We start from the raw sequence: 24,409 nt of genomic DNA, 5'->3' as shown, positions 1-24,409 counted from the left end.
GTGGTCAGTGGAGGCCTAGTGGAAGAAGTCACCGCAGACAGGCATCGAAGGCCTAAAATAATAACACATGGCTGTAGGCAATTTTAAATTGGTTACAGGGGTACACGGGCAGCAGTGGTGTGGTCAGTGGAGGCCTAGTGGAAGGAGTGACCGCAGACAGGCATCGAAGGCCTAAAATAATAACACATGGCTGTAGGCAATTTTAAATTGGTTCCAGGGGTACACGGGCAGCAGTGGTGTGGTCAGTGGAGGCCTAGTGGAAGGAGTCACCGCAGACAGGCATCGAAGGCCTAACATAACAAAAATGTCAATACAATGGTATTGTCAGTGGCAGGCATTGAAGGATGTCAGCGCATAGACTAAACATTGGTGGAGCTGTGAGATAATTTTGCAAGTGGTAGAGCACTGTTTGAGCTGGGGTGGGGGGAAACTGTCTTGTGGCCGGCGGTACAGGCCCAGGGCCCCTCATATTACAACGGTGTGTCTGACGTTGGGTGCGCACCACCACCGCCAGAGACACTTTATTGTACTAGGAGGGACCCAGTGGCAGTGCCGTCGACCAAAAGCGGGCTCACCCACCTCTTCAGACAAGCTGCACTCTCACGGGTGCTGTCGCCAAGTGTCGATACCACGGCCCCGTGTGGGGAGTTTGGCCATTTAGTGAGGTGTAAACATGTCGTATGCTGGACAATCAGGTGCAGAAAATTACGAGATTGGAAAAGGCATTCAGAATAGTCCACAGGCAAGACCTTTTCATAGGAAAGCTAGGTGTCAGCCGGGCAAGGTGGGGCAAAAGATTTCGAAATCCAGTTGTGGTTCATTTTAATGAAGGTTAGATCATCTACATTTTGGGTAGCCAGACGAGTCCTTTTTTCTGTTAGTATTGAACCTGCAGCACTGAATACTCTTTCTGATAGGACACTAGCTGCCGGGCAAGCAAGCTCCTGCAATGCATATTCTGCCAATTCTGGCCAGGTGTCTAATTTTGATGCCCAGTAATCAAATGGGAATGACGGTTGAGGGAGAACATCGATAAGGGATGAAAAATAGTTTGTAACCATACTGGACAAATGTTGTCTCCTGTCACTTTGAATTGATGCTGCAGTACCTGTCCTGTCTGCGGTCATAGCAAAATCACTCCACAACCTGGTCAGAAAACCCCTCTGGCCAATGCCACTTCTGATTTCTGCCCCTCTAACTCCTCTGGTCTGCTGGCCCCTGCAGCTCGTGTGAGAACGATCACGGGCGCTGTGTGCAGGGAATGCCAGAAGCAAACGGTCAACAAGAGTTGATTGTTTGGTTGCTAATATTAGTTCCAAGTTCTCATGTGGCATTATATTTTGCAATTTGCCTTTATAGCGAGGATCAAGGAGGCAGGCCAACCAGTAATCGTCATCATTCATCATTTTAGTTATGCGTGTGTCCCTTTTGAGGATACGTAAGGCATAATCCGCCATGTGGGCCAAAGTTCCAGTTCTCAAATCTGCGGTTGTGCTTGGTTGAGGGGCAGTTTCAGGCAAATCCACGTCACTTGTGTCCCTCAAAAAACCAGAACCCGGCCTTGCCGCGCCACCAATTTCCAGTGGCCCCGGAAAAGCTTCCTCATTAAAAATATAATCATCCCCATCATCCTCCTCGTCCTCCTCCTCCTCTTCGCCCGCTACCTCGTCCTGTACACTGCCCTGGCCAGACAATGGCTGACTGTCATCAAGGCTTTCCTCTTCCTCAGCTGCAGACGCCTGATCCTTTATGTGCGTCAAACTTTGCATCAGCAGACGCATTAGGGGGATGCTCATGCTTATTATGGCGTTGTCTGCACTAACCAGCCGTGTGCATTCCTCAAAACACTGAAGGACTTGACACATGTCTTGAATCTTCGACCACTGCACACCTGACAACTCCATGTCTGCCATCCTACTGCCTGCCCGTGTATGTGTATCCTCCCACAAAAACATAACAGCCCGCCTCTGTTCACACAGTCTCTGAAGCATGTGCAGTGTTGAGTTCCACCTTGTTGCAACGTCTATGATTAGGCGATGCTGGGGAAGGTTCAAAGAACGCTGATAGGTCTGCATACGGCTGGAGTGTACGGGCGAACGGCGGATATGTGAGCAAAGTCCACGCACTTTGAGGAGCAGGTCGGATAACCCCGGATAACTTTTCAGGAAGCACTGCACCACCAGGTTTAAGGTGTGAGCCAGGCAAGGAATGTGTTTCAGTTGGGAAAGGGAGATGGCAGCCATGAAATTCCTTCCGTTATCACTCACTACCTTGCCTGCCTCAAGATCTACAGTGCCCAGCCACGACTGCGTTTCTTTCTGCAAGAACTCGGACAGAACTTCCGCGGTGTGTCTGTTGTCGCCCAAACACTTCATAGCCAGTACAGCCTGCTGACATTTGCCAGTAGCTGCCCCATAATGGGAGACCTGGTGTGCAACAGTGGCAGCTGCGGATGGAGTGGTTGTGTGACTGCGGTCTGTGGACGAGCTCTCGCTTCTGCAGGAGGACGAAGAGGAGGAGGAGGGGGTGCGAACGGCTACAGCCAATTGTTTCCTAGACCGTGGGCTAGGCAGAACTGTCCCAAACTTGCTGTCCCCTGTGGACCCTGCATCCACCACATTTACCCAGTGTGCCGTGATGGACACGTAACGTCCCTGGCCATGCCTACTGGTCCATGCATCTGTTGTCAGGTGCACCTTTGTGCTCACAGATTGCCTGAGTGCATGGACGATGCGCTCTTTAACATGCTGGTGGAGGGCTGGGATGGCTTTTCTGGAAAAAAAGTGTCGACTGGGTAGCTCGTAGCGTGGTACAGCGTAGTCCATCAGGGCTTTGAAAGCTTCGTTTTCAACTAACCGGTAGGGCATCATCTATAACGAGATTAGTCTAGCTATGTGTGCGTTCAAACCCTGTGTACGCGGATGCGAGGCTAAGTACTTCCTTTTTCTAACCATAGTCTCATGTAGGGTGAGCTGGACTGGAGAGCTGGAGATCGTGGAACTAGCGGGGGTGCCGGTGGACATGGCAGACTGAGAGACGGTGGGAGATGGTATTGTTGCCACCGGTGCCCTAGATGCAGTGTTTCCTACTACGAAACTGGTGATTCCCTGACCCTGACTGCTTTGGCCTGGCAAAGAAACCTGCACAGATACTGCAGGTGGTGCGGAAAATGGTGGCCCTACACTGCCGGAAGGGATGTTGCGTTGCTGACTAGCTTCATTGGCCGAGGGTGCTACAACCTTAAGGGACGTTTGGTAGTTAGTCCAGGCTTGCAAATGCATGGTGGTTAAATGTCTATGCATGCAACTTGTATTGAGACTTTTCAGATTCTGTCCTCTGCTTAAGGTAGTTGAACATTTTTGACAGATGACTTTGCGCTGATCAATTGGATGTTGTTTAAAAAAATGCCAGACTGCACTCTTTCTAGCATCGGATACCTTTTCAGGCATTGCAGACTGAGCTTTAACCGGATGGCCACGCTGTCCTCCAACAGGTTTTGGCTTTGCCACGCGTTTTGGGCAAGATACGGGCCCGGCAGATGGAACCTGTTGCGATGTTGATGCCTGCTGCGGCCCCTCCTCCTCCGCTTCAGAACTGCTGCCGCCTGCACCCTGTTCCCCCAATGGCTGCCAATCGGGGTCAAGAACTGGGTCATCTATTACCTCTTCTTGTAGCTCGTGTGCAACTTCGTCTGTGTCACCGTGTCGGTCGGTGGTATAGCGTTCGTGATGGGGCAACATAGTCTCATCAGGGTCTGATTCTTGATCAGCACCCTGCGAGGGCAATGTTGTGGTCTGAGTCAAAGGACCAGCATAGTAGTCTGGCTGTGGCTGTGCATCAGTGCACTCCATGTCAGATTCAACTTGTAATGGGCATGGACTGTTAACTGCTTCACTTTCTAAGCCAGGGACGGTATGTGTAAAGAGCTCCATGGAGTAACCCATTGTGTCGCCTGCTGCATTCTTCTCTGTTGTTGTTTTTGCTGAAGAGGACAAGGAAGCGACTTGTCCCTGACCGTGAACATCCACTAACGACGCGCTGCTTTGACATTTACCAGTTTCACGAGAGGAGGCAAAAGAGCTAGAGGCTGAGTCAGCAAGATAAGCCAAAACTTGCTCTTGCTGCTCCGGCTTTAAAAGCGGTTTTCCTACTCCCAGAAAAGGGAGCGTTCGAGGCCTTGTGTAGCCAGACGACGAACCTGGCTCCACAGCTCCAGACTTAGGTGCAATATTTTTTTTCCCTCGACCAGCTGATGCTCCACCACTACCACTACCCTCATTACCAGCTGACAATGAACGCCCCCGGCCACGACCTCTTCCACCATACTTCCTCATTGTTTTAAAAACGTAAACAAACTAACGGTATTTGTTGCTGTCACACAAATTACACGGTGAGCTATAACTTCAGTATGATTTAGCTACCCCTTTACAGGTGAGTGAGACCACAACGAAAATCAGGCACAATGTTACACACTCCGTTGTTGGTGGCAACAAATGAGAGAGATGCCACACACGCAGGACTGTCACTGAAGCACAAATGTAAATATTAATCTCCCACTGATTTGATTTTTTTTTTTTTTTAAGGGAGACTTTAGGAAAAAAAAATAATAGAATAAAATGATTTTTTCAGGAAGAATTTAGAAACCAAATAAAATAAAATTATTTTTTCAGGGAGAATTTAGAAAACAAATAAAACAAAAAAAGGCTTTCTATGGCCCACTGAGTGAGAGATGACGCACACAGGAGTCAGGAGTGGCACACAAGCCCAGAGGCCAATATTTATCTCCCACTGATTGATGTAGTGATTTTTTCAGGTAGATTTTGGAACCCAAATCAAGCTAAAAAAAATAATAGGCTTTCTATGGCCCACAATTGGAGAGAGAGAGAGAGATGGCACACCCAGGAGTCAAGACTGGGACACAAGCAGAAAGGGCAATATTAATCTCCCACTGATTTTTTTTTTTTTTTTTTTTCAGGGAGACTTTAGGAAAAAAAAAATAGAATAAAATGATTTTTTCAGGAAGAATTTAGAAACCAAATAAAATAAAATGATTTTTTCAGGGAGAATTTAGAAAACAAATAAAACAAAAAAAGGCTTTCTATGGCCCACTGAGTGAGAGATGACGCACACAGGAGTCAGGAGTGGCACACAAGCCCAGAGGCCAATATTTATCTCCCACTGATTGATGTAGTGATTTTTTCAGGTAGATTTTGGAACCCAAATCAAGCTAAAAAAAATAATAGGCTTTCTATGGCCCACAATTGGAGAGAGAGAGAGAGATGGCACACCCAGGAGTCAAGACTGGCACACAAGCAGAAAGGGCAATATTAATCTCCCACTGATTTTTTTTTTTTTTTTTTTTTCAGGGAGACTTTAGGAAAAAAAAAATAGAATAAAATGATTTTTTCAGGAAGAATTTAGAAACCAAATAAAATAAAATGATTTTTTCAGGGAGAATTTAGAAAACAAATAAAACAAAAAAAGGCTTTCTATGGCCCACTGAGTGAGAGATGACGCACACAGGAGTCAGGAGTGGCACACAAGCCCAGAGGCCAATATTTATCTCCCACTGATTGATGTAGTGATTTTTTCAGGTAGATTTTGGAACCCAAATCAAGCTAAAAAAATAATAGGCTTTCTATGGCCCACAATTGGAGAGAGAGAGAGAGATGGCACACCAAGGAGTCAAGACTGGCACACAAGCAGAAAGGGCAATATTAATCTCCCACTGATTTGTTTTTTTTTGTTTTTTTTTCAGGGAGACTTTAGGAAAAAAAAAATACAATGAAATGATTTTTTCAGGAAGAATTTAGAAACCAAAGAAAATAGAATGATTTTTTCAGGGAGAATTTAGAAAACAAATAAAACAAAAAAAGGCTTTCTATGGCCCACTGAGTGAGAGATGACGCACACAGGAGTCAGGAGTGGCACACAAGCCCAGAGGCCAATATTTATCTCCCACTGATTGATGTAGTGATTTTTTCAGGTAGATTTTGGAACCCAAATCAAGCTAAAAAAAATAATAGGCTTTCTATGGCCCACAATTGGAGAGAGAGAGAGAGAGAGATGGCACACCCAGGAGTCAAGACTGGCACACAAGCAGAAAGGGCAATATTAATCTCCCACTGATTTGTTTTTTTTTTGTTTTTTTTCAGGGAGACTTTAGGAAAAAAAAAAATAGAATAAAATGATTTTTTCAGGAAGAATTTAGAAACCAAATAAAATAAAAAGATTTTTTCAGGGAGAATTTAGAAAACAAATAAAACAAAAAAAGGCTTTCTATGGCCCACTGAGTGAGAGATGACGCACACAGGAGTCAGGAGTGGCACACAAGCCCAGAGGCCAATATTTATCTCCCACTGATTGATGTAGTGATTTTTTCAGGTAGATTTTGGAACCCAAATCAAGCTAAAAAAATAATAGGCTTTCTACGGCCCACAATTGGAGAGAGAGAGAGAGAGATGGCACACCCAGGAGTCAAGACTGGCACACAAGCAGAAAGGGCAATATTAATCTCCCACTGATTTGTTTTTTTTTTTTTTTTTTTTTTTCAGGGAGACTTTAGGAAAAAAAAAATAGAATAAAATGATTTTTTCAGGAAGAATTTAGAAACCAAAGAAAATAAAATGATTTTTTCAGGGAGAATTTAGAAAACAAATAAAACAAAAAAAGGCTTTCTATGGCCCACTGAGTGAGAGATGACGCACACAGGAGTCAGGAGTGGCACACAAGCCCAGAGGCCAATATTTATCTCCCACTTTTTTTTTTTTGTTCCAGGGAAAATTTATAAACCCAATAAAAAAAATAATAATTAGGTTTTCTATGGCCCACTATCTGAGAGACAGAGAGAGATGGCACGCTTAGGACTGGCACACAAGCCCAAAGGCCAATATTAATCTCCCTTTTTTTTTTAAGGGAGAATTTATAAAACCAAAAAAAAATAAATAAATAGGCTTTCTATGGCCCACTATCTGAGAGAGAGAGATGGCACGCTTAGGACTGGCACACAAGCCCAAAGGCCAATATTAATCTCCCACTGATTGATTTATTGATTTTTTCAGGTAGAATTTAGAACCCAAATAAAGCAAAAAAAAAAAAAAAATGGGCTTTCTATGGCCCACTGAGTGAGTGATGATGCACACAGGAGTCAGGAGTGGCACACAAGCCCTGAGGCCAATATTTTTCTCCCACTGATTGATGTAGTGATTTTTTCAGGTAGATTTTAGAACCAAAATCAAGCAAAAAAATAAATAGGCTTTCTATGGCCCACTGAGTGAGAGATGACACAGACAGGGATGGCACTCTAGCAGAAATGTCAATCTTAATCTCCCACAAAAAAAAAAAAAAACAGGGAGTGTCCTTCAATTACTATCTCCCTGCAGTAATCTCAGCCAGGTATGGCAGGCAGCAATAAGGAGTGGACTGATGCACAAATTAAATAAAAAGTGTGTACAAACCAAAAAGATAGCTGTGCAGAAAGGAAGGAACAAGAGGATTTGTGCTTTGAAAAAAGCAGTTGGTTTGCACAGCGGCGTACACACAGCAATGCAGCTATCAGGGAGCCTTCTAGGGCAGCCCAATGAGCTACAGCGCTGAGGGGGAAAAAAAAAAAAAAAGTAGCTTCCACTGTCCCTGCACACCGAAGGTGGTGTTGGGCAGTGGAAATCGCTACAGCACAAGCGGTTTGGTGGTTAATGGACCCTGCCTAACGCTATCCCTGCTTCTGACGAAGCGGCAGCAACCTCTTCCTAAGCTCAGATCAGCAGCAGTAACATGGCGGTCGGCGGGAACTCCCCTTTATAGCCCCTGTGACGCCGCAGACAGCAAGCCAATCACTGCAATGCCCTTCTCTAAGATGGTGGGGACCAGGACCTATATCATCACGCTGCCCACACTCTGCGTTTACCTTCATTGGCTGAGAAATGGCGCTTTTCGCGTCATTGAAACGCGACTTTGGCGCGAAAGTCGCGTACCGCATGGCCGACCCCGCACAGGGGTCGGATCGGGTTTCATGAAACCCGACTTTGCCAAAAGTCGGCGACTTTTGAAAATGAACGACCCGTTTCGCTCAACCCTACCCAAGGGTAAGAGAAGAAATTGGACCCCAAAAGTTGTTGTACAATTTGTCCTGAGTACGCTGATACCCAATATGTGGGGGTAAACCACTGTTTGGACGCATGGGAGAGCTTGGAAGGGAAGGAGCGCCATTTGACTTTTCAATGCAAAATTGACAGGAATTGAGATGGGACGCCATGTTGCGTTTAGAGAGCCACTGATGTGCCTAAACATTGAAACCCCCCACAAGTGACACCATTTTGGAAAGTAGACCCCCTAAGGAACTCATGTAGATGTGTTGTGAGAGCTTTGAACCCACAAGTGTTTCACTACAGTTTCTAACGCAGAGCCGTGAAAATAAAAATTCTTTTTTTTCCCACAAAAATTATTTTTTAGCCTCCAGTTTTGTATTTTCCCAAGGGTAACCAGGGCTGTGGAGTCGGAGTCGTGGAGTCGGAGTTAGTTTTGGTTGGAGTCGGAGTCGAAGTCGGAGTCGGTAGAAATGTACCAACTCCGACTCCAGCTTTAAAGGGAAGGTACCGCGTTTGTAGGTCATTAATAAATCACTGTAATGTAGCATAACATGCTGTTATAAGCAAGTTTGAAATGCATGTGAAACAGATTTCATGTGTTATACGAGTTTAAAGAATGCACTGGGGACTGACATCTTGGTTTTGCATCAGTAGCAGGGCCCTATCAGTGTCAGATTACGGCACCCCATGGACATAGGAGATAATAGACCAGGGAGGACCCTATCTGTAACATTGCAGCAGCATTAGCAGTGAGCTGGGCACGCCTCTGTGGGCTGCACACTCACTGCTGTAGGTGTGACTAGCTGCCATTTTATTATAGCCCTGTGCTCTCTATGGCAGGACAGAAGAAGCCCTCACTGCTCCTCTGTACTCCAGGCAGGCACATCCTCTGCTCCTCACAAGCTGCCCTGTGTGCTTCTCCTGCTGTGTCTCTGTCTCCCCCTCACACACAGTCCCTGTGATCTCCTGTAAGCTGCACTCACAGCCTGCAGAGAGGAAGGTGAAACCTGGAGAGAGAGAGCAGGGCAGCTGACAGGACAGGGATTAAGGTGGGGGAAGGGGGATGGCAAGAATGTTATTCACAAAAAATGCTGCTGAGCCCACTGTGTTCTGCTCCTCTGTAAACAAGCTGTGCCTCTGATGCAGTAACTGCTGGTGATAGCAGGTCACAGGCCAGTCACACACAAAATGGCGCTGCCCTGTGATGCTGCTCTTCATTCTTAGGGTACCGTCACACACTGCCATTTCGATCGCTACGACGGTACGATTCGTGACGTTCCAGCGATATCGTTACGATATCGCTGTGTCTGACACGCAGCAGCGATCAGGGATCCTGCTGAGAATCGTACGTCGTAGCAGATCGTTTAGAACTTTCTTTCGTCGCTGGATCTCCCGCTGTCATCGCTAGATCGGTGTGTGTGACACCGATCTAGCGATGCGATCTAGCGATGCGTTCGCTTGTAACCAGGGTAAACATCGGGTAACTAAGCGCAGGGCCGCGCTTAGTAACCCGATGTTTACCCTGGTTACAAGCGTAAAACTAAAAAAAAACAAACAGCACATACTTACATTCTGGTGTCCGTCAGGTCCCTTGCCGTCTCTGTTTCCCGCACTGTGACTGCCGGCCGTAAAGTGAAAGCAGAGCACAGCGGTGACGTGTGCTTTCACTTTCACTTTACGGCCGGCAGTCACTGAGTGCGGGAAGCAGAGACGGCAAGGGACCTGATGGACACCAGAATGTAAGTATGTGCTGTTTGGTTTTTTTTACGCTGGTAACCAGGGTAAACATCGGGTTACTAAGCGCGGCCCTGCGCTTAGTTACCCGATGTTTACCCTGGTTACCCGGGGACCTCGGCATCGTTGGTCGCTGGAGAGCTGTCTGTGTGACAGCTCCCCAGCGACCACACTACGATTTACCTACGATCACGGCCAGGTCATATCGCTGGTCGTGATCGTAGGTAAATCGTATAGTGTGACGGTACCCTTACTGTTGGGGCAGTAACTGCTGACATCACCATTTCCCTCCCCTTTTGGGTGGTCTAATATCCCTGGGGCAGAGCTGCTAAATCTTACTATAGCTGCTTGAGGTCTAAAACGGAAAATGCTCCCCCTAGTGGTAAATATGTATATTTGTAGAAAAATATATAATATTTTTCATATAGAAATGTTTGCAAACAGTGCAAACATTGCATTAATACGTTTTAATTACTATTTTAAGCTTAATTTCACACAAAAACAAAATACAAGAAAACTGGTGGCACCTTCCCTTTTAAAAAAATGTATTAATATTTCATAATTGAACTTTCATATGAATTTTATATATGTTACTCAAATATATATGTTCTATCAAACTATGAACAACAGTGATAAGCAGATAAGAACACAGCCAGTACATTTCAGCAGAATTTTTCATGTGCACTAAATGAAAGAGAAATTTGACCGTTCATCAAAAATAACAGTGCAACAAGCGAGTCCTCTGTATCCTGACATTGTCAGAGATGTTGCCCGAGTGGTTACTGCTTTGCCACCAACCCAAGTTAGTGCAGAGAGGTTGTTCTCTGCTCTCAAATAATTATATCACATTTGAGGGCATCCATGAAGGAGGATCTGACAGAGGCAATACTTTTTCTGAGGACAAATTTATAGATTTCTTCTTCTTAACTGCATGACAGTGTTTATTGCATATTTACTTACAAGAGTTAAGAAAAGTTATAAAAGTTATTTGCTATATTCTAATTGTATTCTAATAAATACAGTTTTTGCTCTAAGTGGTCTGATTACTTATATGATGGTGAGAAACTGAATAAGCACAATGCTAATATTTGACAACAGTAAATTTATTGTTACGAATTGGCCATTTATGAAGGAGTCGGAGTCGGAGTCGGAACCTGATAAATCCAGGAGTCGGAGTCAGAGTCGCAACTGTGGCTTACCGACTCCACAGCCCTGAGGGTATCAGTTGAAATTGGACCCAAAACTTGTTGTCCAATTTGTCCTGAATACTCTGATACCCCATATGTGGGGGGGAACCACCATTTGAGCACATGGCAGAGCTCGGAAGGGAAGGAGCGTCATTTGGAATGCAGACTTAGATGGATTGGTCTTCAGGCATCACATTGCGTTTGCAGAGCCCCTAATGTACCTAAACAGTAGAAACCCCCTACAAGTGACCCCATATTAGAAACTAGACCCCCCAAGGAACTTATCTAGATGTTTTGTGAGAACTTTGAACCCCCAAGTGTTTCACTACAGTTTATAATGCAGAGCCGTGAAAATTACAAATCTTTTTTTTTCCACAAAAATTATTTTTTAGCCCCCAGTTTTGTATTTTCCCAAGGGTGACAGGAGAAATTGGACCCCAAAAGTTGTTGTCCAATGTGTCCTGAGTACGCTGATACCCCATATGTTGGGGTAAACCCCTGTTTGGGCGCACGGGAGAGCTCGGAAGGGAAGGAGCACTGTTTTACTTTTTCAACGCAGAATTGGCTGGAATTGAGATCGGACGCCATGTCGCGTTTGGAGAGCCCCTGATGTGCCTAAACAGTGGAAAAACCCCAATTATAACTGAAACCCTAATCTAAACACACCCTAACCCTAATCCCAACGGTAACCCTAACCACACCCCTAACCCTGACACACCCCTAGCTGTTATGGCTGGCAATCAGGCAACACAGCGTGCAGTAATCAGCGCACATACAGAGATCTGGCAATAACCAAAAACAATAGGACGAGCTCTGAGACGTGGAATCTCTGTAGACTGCAGTACCTGATCTATCCTCACACAACTATAAGCAGCAGTGGATTGCGCCTAACAACTACCTATGCAACTCGGCACTGCCTGAGGAGCTGACTAGCCTGAAGATAGAAATACAAGCCTGACTTACCTCAGAGAAATACCCCAAAGGAATAGGCAGCCCCCCACATATAATGACTGTTAGCAAGATGAAAAGACAAACGTAGGAATGAAATAGATTCAGCAAAGTGAGGCCCGATATTCTAGACAGAGCGAGGATAGCAAAGAGAACTATGCCGTCTACAAAAAACCCTAAAACGAAAACCACGCAAAGGGGCAAAAAGACCCACCGTGCCGAACTAACAGCACGGCGGTGCACCCCTCTGCTTCTCAGAGCTTCCAGCAAAAGACAATAGCAAGCTGGACAGAAAAAAACAGAAAACAAACTAGAAGCACTTATCTAGCAGAGCAGCAGGCCCAAGGAAAGATGCAGTAGCTCAGATCCAACACTGGAACATTGACAAGGAGCAAGGAAGACAGACTCAGGTGGAGCTAAATAGCAAGGCAGCCAACGAGCTCACCAAAACACCTGAGGGAGGAAGCCCAGAGACTGCAATACCACTTGTGACCACAGAAGTGAACTCAGCCACAGAATTCACAACAGTACCCCCCCCTTGAGGAGGGGTCACTGAACCCTCACCAGAACCCCCAGGCCGACCAGGATGAGCCACATGAAAGGCACGAACAAGATCTGGGGCATGGACATCAGAGGCAAAAACCCAGGAATTATCTTCCTGAGCATAACCCTTCCATTTGACCAGATACTGGAGTTTCCGTCTAGAGACACGAGAATCCAAAATCTTCTCCACAATATACTCCAATTCCCCCTCCACCAAAACAGGGGCAGGAGGCTCCACAGATGGAACCATAGGTGCCACGTATCTCCTCAACAACGACCTATGGAATACATTATGTATGGAAAAGGAGTCTGGGAGGGTCAGACGAAAAGACAGCGGATTGAGAATCTCAGAAATCCAATACGGACCAATAAAACGAGGTTTAAATTTAGGAGAGGAAACCTTCATAGGAATATGACGAGAAGATAACCAAACCAAATCCCCAACACGAAGTCGGGGTCCCACACGGCGTCTGCGATTAGCGAAAAGCTGAGCCTTCTCCTGGGACAAGGTCAAATTGTCCACTACCTGAGTCCAGATCTGCTGCAACCTGTCCACCACAGAATCCACACCAGGACAGTCCGAAGACTCAACCTGTCCTGAAGAGAAACGAGGATGGAACCCAGAATTGCAGAAAAATGGAGAGACCAAGGTAGCCGAGCTGGCCCGATTATTAAGGGCGAACTCAGCCAACGGCAAAAATGACACCCAATCATCCTGGTCAGCGGAAACAAAACATCTCAGATATGTTTCCAAGGTCTGATTGGTTCGTTCGGTCTGGCCATTAGTCTGAGGATGGAAGGCCGAGGAGAAAGATAGGTCAATGCCCATCCTACCACAAAAGGCTCGCCAGAACCTCGAGACAAACTGGGAACCTCTGTCAGAAACAATATTCTCAGGAATGCCATGTAAACGAACCACATGCTGGAAGAACAAAGGCACCAAATCAGAGGAGGAAGGCAATTTAACCAAGGGCACCAGATGGACCATTTTAGAAAAGCGATCACAGACCACCCAAATGACCGACATTTTTTGAGAAACGGGAAGGTCAGAAATGAAATCCATCGAAATATGTGTCCAAGGCCTCTTCGGGACCGGCAAGGGCAAAAGCAACCCACTGGCACGTGAACAGCAGGGCTTAGCCCTAGCACAAATTCCACAGGACTGCACAAAAGCACGCACATCCCGTGACAGAGATGGCCACCAGAAGGATCTAGCAACCAACTCCCTGGTACCAAAGATTCCTGGATGACCGGCCAGCACCGAACAATGAAGTTCAGAGATAACTTTACTAGTCCACCTATCAGGGACGAACAGTTTCTCGGCCGGACAACGATCAGGTTTATTAGCCTGAAATTTCTGCAACACTCTCCGCAAATCAGGGGAGATGGCAGACACAATGACTCCTTCCTTGAGGATACTCGCCGGCTCAGATAACCCCGGAGAGTCGGGCACAAAACTCCTAGACAGAGCATCCGCCTTCACATTTTTAGAGCCCGGAAGGTATGAAATCACAAAATCAAAACGAGCAAAAAATAACGACCAACGGGCCTGTCTAGGATTCAAGCGCTTGGCAGACTCGAGATAAGTCAAGTTCTTATGATCAGTCAATACCACCACGCGATGCTTAGCACCCTCAAGCCAATGACGCCACTCCTCGAATGCCCACTTCATGGCCAGCAACTCTCGGTTGCCCACATCATAATTACGCTCAGCAGCAGAAAATTTCCTGGAAAAGAAAGCACATGGTTTGAACACTGAGCAACCAGAACCTCTCTGTGACAAAACCGCCCCTGCACCAATCTCAGAAGCATCAACCTCGACCTGGAACGGAAGAGAAACATCAGGTTGACACAACACAGGGGCACAGCAAAAACGACGCTTCAACTCCTGAAAAGCTTCCACGGCAGCAGAAGACCAATTAACCAAATCAGCACCCTTCTTGGTCAAATCGGTCAATGGTCTGGCAATGCTAGAAAAATTACAGATGAAGCGACGATAAAAATTAGCAAAGCCCAGGAATTTCTGCAGACTTTTTAGAGATGTCGGCTGAGTCCAATCCTGGATGGCCTGAACCTTAACCGGATCCATCTCGATAGTAGAAGGGGAAAAGATGAACCCCAAAAATGAAACTTTCTGCACACCGAAGAGACACTTTGATCCCTTCACGAACAAGGAATTAGCACGCAGTACCTGGAAAACCATTCTGACTTGCTTCACATGAGACTCCCAATCATCTGAGAAGATCAAAATGTCATCCAAGTAAACAATCAAGAATTTATCCAGATACTCACGGAAAATGTCATGCATAAAAGACTGAAAAACAGATGGAGCATTGGCAAGTCCGAACGGCATCACCAGATACTCAAAATGACCCTCGGGCGTATTAAATGCCGTTTTCCATTCATCTCCCTGCCTGATTCTCACCAGATTATACGCACCACGAAGATCAATCTTAGTAAACCAACTAGCCCCCTTAATCCGAGCAAACAAGTCAGAAATCAATGGCAAGGGATACTGAAACTTAACAGTGATCTTATTAAGAAGGCGGTAATCAATACACGGTCTTAGCGAACCATCCTTCTTGGCTACAAAAAAGAACCCTGCTCCCAATGGTGACGACGATGGGCGAATATGTCCCTTCTCCAGGGACTCCTTCACATAACTGCGCATAGCGGTGTGTTCAGGTACGGACAAATTAAATAAACGACCCTTAGGGAATTTACTACCAGGAATCAAATCGATAGCACAATCACAATTCCTATGCGGAGGTAGGGCATCAGACTTGGACTCCTCAAATACATCCTGAAAGTCCGACAAGAACTCTGGGATGTCAGAAGGAATGGATGACGAAATAGACAAAAATGGAACATCACCATGTACTCCCTGACAACCCCAGCTGGTTACCGACATAGAGTTCCAATCCAATACTGGATTATGGGTTTGTAGCCATGGCAACCCCAACACGACCACATCATGCAAATTATGCAGTACCAGAAAGCGAATAACTTCCTGATGTGCAGGAGCCATGCACATGGTCAGCTGGGCCCAGTACTGTGGCTTATTCTTGGCCAAAGGTGTAGCATCAATTCCTCTCAACGGAATAGGACACCGCAAAGGCTCCAAGAAAAATCCACAACGTTTAGCATAATCCAAATCCATCAGATTCAGGGCAGCGCCTGAATCCACAAACGCCATGACAGAATACGATGACAAAGAGCACATTAAGGTAATGGACAAAAGGAATTTGGACTGTACAGTACCAATAACGGCAGAGCTATCGAACCGCCTAGTGCGTTTAGGACAATTAGAAATAGCATGAGTAGAATCACCACAATAGAAACACAGTCTGTTCAGACGTCTGTGTTCTTGCCGTTCTACTTTAGTCATAGTCCTGTCGCACTGCATAGGCTCAGGTTTACTCTCAGGCAGTACCGCCAGATGGTGCACAGATTTACGCTCGCGCAAGCGACGACCGATCTGAATGGCCAAGGACATAGACTCATTCAAACCAGCAGGCATAGGAAATCCCACCATTACATCCTTAAGAGCTTCAGAGAGACCCTTTCTGAACAAAGCCGCTAGTGCAGATTCATTCCACAGAGTGAGTACTGACCATTTCCTAAATTTCTGACAATATACTTCTACATCATCCTGACCCTGGCATAAAGCCAGCAGATTTTGCTCAGCCTGATCCACTGAATTAGGCTCATCGTAAAGCAATCCCAGCGCCAGGAAAAATGCATCAACATTACTCAATGCAGAATCTCCTGGTGCAAGAGAAAACGCCCAGTCCTGTGGGTCGCCGCGCAAAAAAGAAATAATAATCAAAACCTGTTGAATAGGATTACCAGAAGAATGAGGTTTCAAGGCCAAAAATAGCTTACAATTATTTCTGAAGCTCAGGAACTTAGTTCTGTCACCAAAAAACAAATCAGGAGTCGGAATTCTTGGTTCTAGCATCGATTTCTGATCAATAGTATCTTGAATCTTTTGTACATTTACAACGAGATTATCCATTGAGGAGCACAGAGCCTGAATATCCATGTCCACAGCTGTGTCCTGAAGCACTCTAATGTCTAGGGGGAAAAAAAGACTGAAGACAGAGCTAAGAAAAAAAAATGATGTCAGGATTTCTTTTTTCCCTCTATTGGGAATCATTGGTGTGGCTCCTTGTACTGTTATGGCTGGCAATCAGGCAACACAGCGTGCAGTAATCAGCGCACATACAGAGATCTGGCAATAACCAAAAACAATAGGACGAGCTCTGAGACGTGGAATCTCTGTAGACTGCAGTACCTGATCTATCCTCACACAACTATAAGCAGCAGTGGATTGCGCCTAACAACTACCTATGCAACTCGGCACTGCCTGAGGAGCTGACTAGCCTGAAGATAGAAATACAAGCCTGACTTACCTCAGAGAAATACCCCAAAGGAATAGGCAGCCCCCCACATATAATGACTGTTAGCAAGATGAAAAGACAAACGTAGGAATGAAATAGATTCAGCAAAGTGAGGCCCGATATTCTAGACAGAGCGAGGATAGCAAAGAGAACTATGCCGTCTACAAAAAACCCTAAAACGAAAACCACGCAAAGGGGCAAAAAGACCCACCGTGCCGAACTAACAGCACGGCGGTGCACCCCTCTGCTTCTCAGAGCTTCCAGCAAAAGACAATAGCAAGCTGGACAGAAAAAAACAGAAAACAAACTAGAAGCACTTATCTAGCAGAGCAGCAGGCCCAAGGAAAGATGCAGTAGCTCAGATCCAACACTGGAACATTGACAAGGAGCAAGGAAGACAGACTCAGGTGGAGCTAAATAGCAAGGCAGCCAACGAGCTCACCAAAACACCTGAGGGAGGAAGCCCAGAGACTGCAATACCACTTGTGACCACAGAAGTGAACTCAGCCACAGAATTCACAACACCTAGCCCTAATCCCAACCCTATTTTCCCAACCGTAAATGTAATCCAAACCCTAACCCTAACTTTAGCCCCAACCCTAACTGTAGCCTTAACCCTAGCCCCAACCCTAACCCTAACCCTAGCCCTAACCCTAGCCCTAACCCTAGCCCTAACCCTAGCCCTAACCCTAACCCTAATGGGAAAATGGAAATAAATACATTTTTTAATTTTTCCCTAACTAAGGGGGTGATGAAGTGGGTTTGATTTACTTTTATAGCGGGTATTTTAGCAGATTTTTATGATTGGCAGCTGTCACACACTAAAAGATGCTTTTTATTGCAAAAAATATTTTTTGTGTTACCACGTTTTGAGAGCTATAATTTTTCCATATTTGGGTCCACAGAGTCATGTGAGGTCTTGTTTTTTGCGGGATGAGTTGACGTTTTTATTAGTACCATATTCGGGCACGTGACATTTTTTGATCGCTTTTTATTCCGATTTTTGTGAGGCAGAATGACCAAAAACCAGCTATTCATGAATTTTCTTTTGCGGGAGGCGTTTATACCGTTCCACGTTTGGTAAAATGAATAAAGCAGTTTTATTATTATTATTATTATTCTTTAACCCCTAAATGACCACCGATACGCTTTTTAACGGCGGTCATTAAGGGTACTTAAACTTAAGTGCCGTTAATTATTTGAGTCAATGGCACCGGGCAAAGCCTTAGACTCTGAGGATTCCCTAAGACTTGCAGAACGCCATTTTCCTCACCCTGTCCCTGTCACTTCCACCCAAAGGTATACTCAAAAAAGAAGCCGAGTTTGCAGAAAGCATGGCAGACGGAGTGATTCCGGATTCTATTGCCCCACATGCCCATCCCAACCAGGCCTTTGTATTTCCTCCTGTTTTGAGACCTACCACACCACCTACAATTATTAGTTTGTTTGTTTTTTTCAATAATTTTTATTTTCTGCTTAGTGGCCCCAGTAGAACAATTTGGAACAATTGATAAAGAATATTTTAATTAGTAGATCCCATTTTACCCCATTTCACAATTAATTCCAGAACTTGATCAATTCCATACCAAACTACTATCCCAACAAATTCTCATCCACGTACCCACGTCTGTACGCTTTTTCAGTGTGGACCCCACAAATGTTCTTGCAAAGTCAGGTCATCTGAAAATTCTAGGACTTAATCCCATTCCAAACTACTATTCCAACAAATTCTCATCCACGTACCCACGTCAATACGCGTTAGAATGTGGACCCCACAAATGATCTTGAATAGTCAGATCATCTGAAAATGAATTCTACGACTTGATTACTCACAAACATTTTTGAGCATTTATCTAACTCTGATTGTTTTTACGGCTGTCTTGTTTCACAAAACTTTGGCTTCCATTTATATTACTTATATTTAAGTTGATGATACTGGCATGATCATTTTATTGGAGGATTTCTAAAAATGAGGAAAGTCCGTACTTATACACTATGGGCTTTAGTTTATGGTTCTTGCCAGACCAGACAATACTTTCTATACAGAACTGGTTGTTTTGTGCATATAGCGGTTCTGACATTGGCGGGTGGGAGCTTGCTATGGTGTACCATGTCTATTGGCACATTCGTCTCTCATATAGACATTGATGGAGCTAAACGGACGTTGTACGACCAGTCTCTGAAAGTGTCTGCCATTCTAGCGCTGATGGTGTTCTTTCATCTTTGGAACAAACTCCGCTTTGCCACATAGTTGGCTGCATTTTCCTCCACATTTTGCCCTTCATTACAGTACAGTTTATTCTTCCTGCTACAATATACGCAAATGCAGGACAACTGTTTTGTTAGCAAGACCAATTTTATAGTCAGCAAATGTGTTTTTAGGAGCATGCCTCCCTCTGTGAGTAATAATTCCTGGAAGGATTTTCTTGTTTGCTCAATGTCTCTAGAAGCTTTGAATGGGTCCTGGATCTTCAATTTCACCCTAAAGACCAAATGGTGTGCCATCTATTATAGACACTGCTTTGTCACCAGTACTCACATTGGTGCCATATTGGATATATTTCTGAACACTTAAAAACTAGTGAAATAAAATTTGAGGTGTGTTCTTCAGAACTTACAAAAAAGAATACTAAAAGAGACAGTGAAAAAAATGCAAATTGTAAATTTTCAAGCTTGTGTTGCATCAACTGCATAAAAAATGGTGGCATCAAACTACTCATTACCTCCCTAGATAAATAGATTAGAGGGTACAATTTAAAAAAGACATTTATGGGGGATTTCTGTTGCTCTTGAACCATACAGGCTCTGCCAGTATAACAATCTATTTCAAGTAAAGCCAAATTTGTCACATTGTGCCCCTTTCTGTCCGAGCCCTGCCATTTGTCCAAACAGAACTTTTTGACTACATATTGTATATCTCTGAGCTCATAATAAAGCTCATAATAAAGTAGGTAATGAATTGTGGGGTCCACCTTTTGGTGTTATTTCTGAAAAAAGTGAGAAATTCAGGTCTAAAACAAGATTTTCGTGAAAAAAATTGATTTTTTCAATATGACAGCCTAATGTTATCAAACTCTGTGTCGTATATGTGGATTCAAATTGCTCAATATGCCCCTGATTAGAATCCTTGAGGGGTGTAGTTTCCAAAATGGGGTCAGTTGTGGGGGGTTTCTGCTGTTAGGCACATCAACGAACCCAAAATGGCATCCGCTCTCACAATTAAGAGATTAAAAAGTCAAACGGTGCTCCTTCCCTTCTGAGCTCTACTGTGCACCCAAACAGAGGTTTACTCCCACATATGGGGTATCAACATACTCAGGACAAATTGCACAACAACTTTTTGGGTCCAATTTCTCTCGCTACCCTTGGAAAAATAAAAAATTTGGGGCGAAAAATCATTTTTGTGAAAAAAATATGATTTTTAATTTTTTCGGCTCTACGGTATAAACTTGTGTGAAGCACTTTGGGGTTCAAAGTGTTGACCACACACCTAGATAAGTTCCTTAGGGGGTCTAGTTTCCAAAATGGTGTCACTTGTAGGGGGTTTCCACTGTTTAGGCACATCAGCGGCTCTCCAAACGCGACGTGGTGTCCGATCTCAATTCCAGGGAATTCTGTGTTGAAAAAGTCAAATGGCGCTCCTACCCTTCTGAGCTCTGCTGTGCACCCAAACAGTGGTTCACCCCCCCCCCCATATGGCGTATCGACATACTCCAGACAAATTGCACAACAAATTTTGTGGTTCATTTTCTTTTTTTACACTTGAGAAAATAACAAAAATTGGTTCTGAAGTAAAATGTTTGTGAAAAAAAGTTAAATGTTCATTTTTTCCTTCCACATTGCTTCAGTTCCTGTGCAGCAACTGAAGGGTTAATAAAGTTCTTGAATGTGGTTTTGCGCACCTTGAGGGGTGCAGTTTTTAGAATGGTGTCACTTTTGGGTATTTTCTGCCATATAGACCCCTAAAATGATTTCAAATATGAGGTGGTCCCTAAAAAAATGGTTTTGTAAATTTTGTTGTAAAAATAAGAAATTGCTGGTCAAATTTTAACCCTTATAAATCCCTAGCAAAAAAAAATGTGTTTCCCAAATTGTGCTGATGTAAAGTAGACATGTTATTTATTGAGCATGTTGTTTGACATATCTCTCTGATATAAGGGCATAAAAATTCAAAGTTTGAAAATTGCTAAATTTTAAAAATTTTCGCCATATTTCCGTTTTTTTAATAAATGAACGCAAGTAATATCGAAGAAATGTTACCACTAACATGAAGTACAATATGTCACGAAAAAACAATCTCAGAATCAGTGGGATCCGTTGAAGCGTTCCAGAGTTATAACCTCATAAAGTGACAGTGGTCAGAATTGTAAAAATTGGCTCCGTCATTAAGTACCAAATTGGCTCTGTCACTAAGGGGGTTAAAAGGTTGTTCATCAAATGGTAAAATTATCTTTGATCCATGGGATCCAACTACTGCTACCCCCAGGGCCGGACTGGGACTAAAATTCAGCCCTGGCATTTGAAGTTACACAGGCCCACTTGTCATATGGTGACTGTATAATATCTTTGTACACTTGTAGGCAGGCCCGGTTTTAGGCAAAGTGGGGCCCTAGGCAAAGTTTATAATGGGGCCCAAAATGCTAACATACTGCACATCACACAAAAGAATTTCGGTTGTATTTACATGCGCTGATCTCATACCGCTAAATGAGTTTGATCGACAATATTGAAGTTGTTCAATGCTTGTTTCCCGGCCTCTTTTCACCGTCTGAGACAGAATGATGGGACAGAACGATCACTAATAGATCACTAACAGATCACCATACAGTATCATGTTATCATCAGCACATCTACAGTTTACGCTGGCGATGTGCTGCTGAGAACAATGATTTTTGTTCCGGTAAAAACAATCTGAATATGCAGCATTTTACTTGTTTAGTAAAATACACCCCATAGTCCTCCATATATTATAATGTGCACCTCAGTCCTCCATATAGTATAATACACTCCCTATAGTCCTCCATATATTAAAATACACTGCTCAGTCCTCCACATAGTATAATTCACTCCTCATAGTGCTCCATATAGTATAATGCACCGCCATAGTCATCCATGTAGTACAATTCACTTCCCATAGTATAATGCACCCCATAGTTCTTCATATAGTATAACATATTCCCCATAGTCCTCAATACAGTATAATGCAGCCCACATATAGTATAATGCAGCCACCACCCTACAGAGTATAATGTAACCCCCCATAGAATATAATGCAGCCCCATCAGAGTATGATGCAATCATCCCTCATAAAATCTAATACAGCCCCCATAGAATATAATACAGCCCACCTCCCCATAATATATAATGTAGCCCCCCATAGAATATAATGCAGCCCCCCATAGTATATAAGACAGCCTCCCCCATAGAATATAATATACCCCCATAGTATATAACACAGCCTCCCCTACAGAATATAATATACCCCATGCAATAGTATATAACACAGCCACATAGTATATAACACGGCCTCCCCCATAAAATATAATATACCCCCTATAGTATATAGCACAACTTGCATAGTATATAGAGCACAACCCACACAGGGGTATATAAAGCACAGCCCACACAGGGGTATATAGAGCACAGCCCACACAGGGGTATATAGAGCACAGCCCACACAGGGGTATATAGAGCACAGCCCACACAGGGGTATATAGAGCACAGCCCACACAGGGGTATATAGAGCACAGCCCACACAGGGGTATATAGAGCACAGCCCACACAGGGGTATATAGAGCACAGCCCACACAGGGGTATATAGAGCACAGCCCACACAGGGGTATATAGAGCACAGCCCAGAGCCCACATAGGGGTATATAGAGCACAGCCCAGAGCCCACATAGGGGTATATACAGCACAGCCCAGAGCCCAGATAGGGGTATATACAGCACAGCCCAGAGCCCACGTAGGGGTATATACAGCACAGCCCAGAGCCCACATAGGGGTATATACAGCACAGCCCAGAGCCCACATAGGGGTATATACAGCACAGCCCAGAGCCCACATAGGGGTATATACAGCCCAGAGCCCACATAGGGGTATATACAGCACAGCTCAGAGCCCACATAGGGGTATATACAGCACAGCCCAGAGCCCACATAGGGGTATATACAGCACAGCCCAGAGCCCACATAGGGGTATATACAGCACAGCCCAGAGCCCACATAGGGGTATATACAGCACAGCCCAGAGCCCACATAGGGGTATATACAGCACAGCCCAGAGCCCACATAGGGGTATATACAGCACAGCCCAGAGCCCACATAGGGGTATATACAGCACAGCCCAGAGCCCACATAGGGGTATATACAGCACAGCCCAGAGCCCACAAAGGGGTATATACAGCACAGCCCAGAGCCCACATGGGGTATATACAGCACAGCCCAGAGCCCACATAGGGGTATATACAGCACAGCCCAGAGCCCACATAGGGGTATATACAGCACAGCCCAGAGCCCACATAGGGGTATATACAGGCCAGCACAGCCCAGAGCCCACATAGGGGTATATACAGCACAGCCCAGAGCCCACATAGGGGTATATACAGCACAGCCCAGAGCCCACATAGGGGTATATACAGCACAGCCCAGAGCCCACATAGGGGTATATACAGCACAGCCCAGAGCCCACATAGGGGTATATACAGCACAGCCCAGAGCCCACATAGGGGTATATACAGCACAGCCCAGAGCCCACATAGGGGTATATACAGCACAGCCCAGAGCCCACATAGGGGTATATACAGCACAGCCCAGAGCCCACATATGGGTATATACAGCACAGCCCAGAGCCCACATAGGGGTATATACAGCACAGCCCAGAGCCCACATAGGGGTATATACAGCACAGCCCAGAGCCCACATAGGGGTATATACAGCACAGCCCAGAGCCCACATAGGGGTATATACAGCACAGCCCAGAGCCCACAAAGGGGTATATACAGCACAGCCCAGAGCCCACATGGGGTATATACAGCACAGCCCAGAGCCCACATAGGGGTATATACAGCACAGCCCAGAGCCCACATAGGGGTATATACAGCACAGCCCAGAGCCCACATAGGGGTATATAAAGGCCAGCACAGCCCAGAGCCCACATAGGGGTATATACAGCACAGCCCAGAGCCCACATAGGGGTATATACAGCACAGCCCAGAGCCCACATATGGGTATATACAGCACAGCCCAGAGCCCACATAGGGGTATATACAGCACAGCCCAGAGCCCACATAGGGGTATATACAGCACAGCCCAGAGCCCACATAGGGGTATATACAGCACAGCCCAGAGCCCACATAGGGGTATATACAGCACAGCCCAGAGCCCACATAGGGGTTTATACAGCACAGCCCAGAGCCCACATAGGGGTATATACAGCACAGCCCAGAGCCCACATAGGGGTTTATACAGCACAGCCCACAGCCCACATAGGGGTTTATACAGCACAG

General features: G+C 45.0%; 1 protein-coding gene across 1 annotated transcript in view; it reads right to left on the bottom strand.

Moving 5' to 3' along the window:
• The window catches only part of AKAP6 (A-kinase anchoring protein 6), a 606,671-nt gene that overhangs the window by 574,705 nt on the left and 7,557 nt on the right, over positions 1-24,409 (bottom strand). The window lies entirely within an intron of this gene.

This window comes from Ranitomeya imitator, chromosome 1 (assembly GCF_032444005.1).
Source record: "Ranitomeya imitator isolate aRanImi1 chromosome 1, aRanImi1.pri, whole genome shotgun sequence".
NCBI lineage: Eukaryota > Metazoa > Chordata > Amphibia > Anura > Dendrobatidae > Ranitomeya > Ranitomeya imitator.
This window is presented reverse-complemented; position numbering and strand designations above follow the sequence as displayed.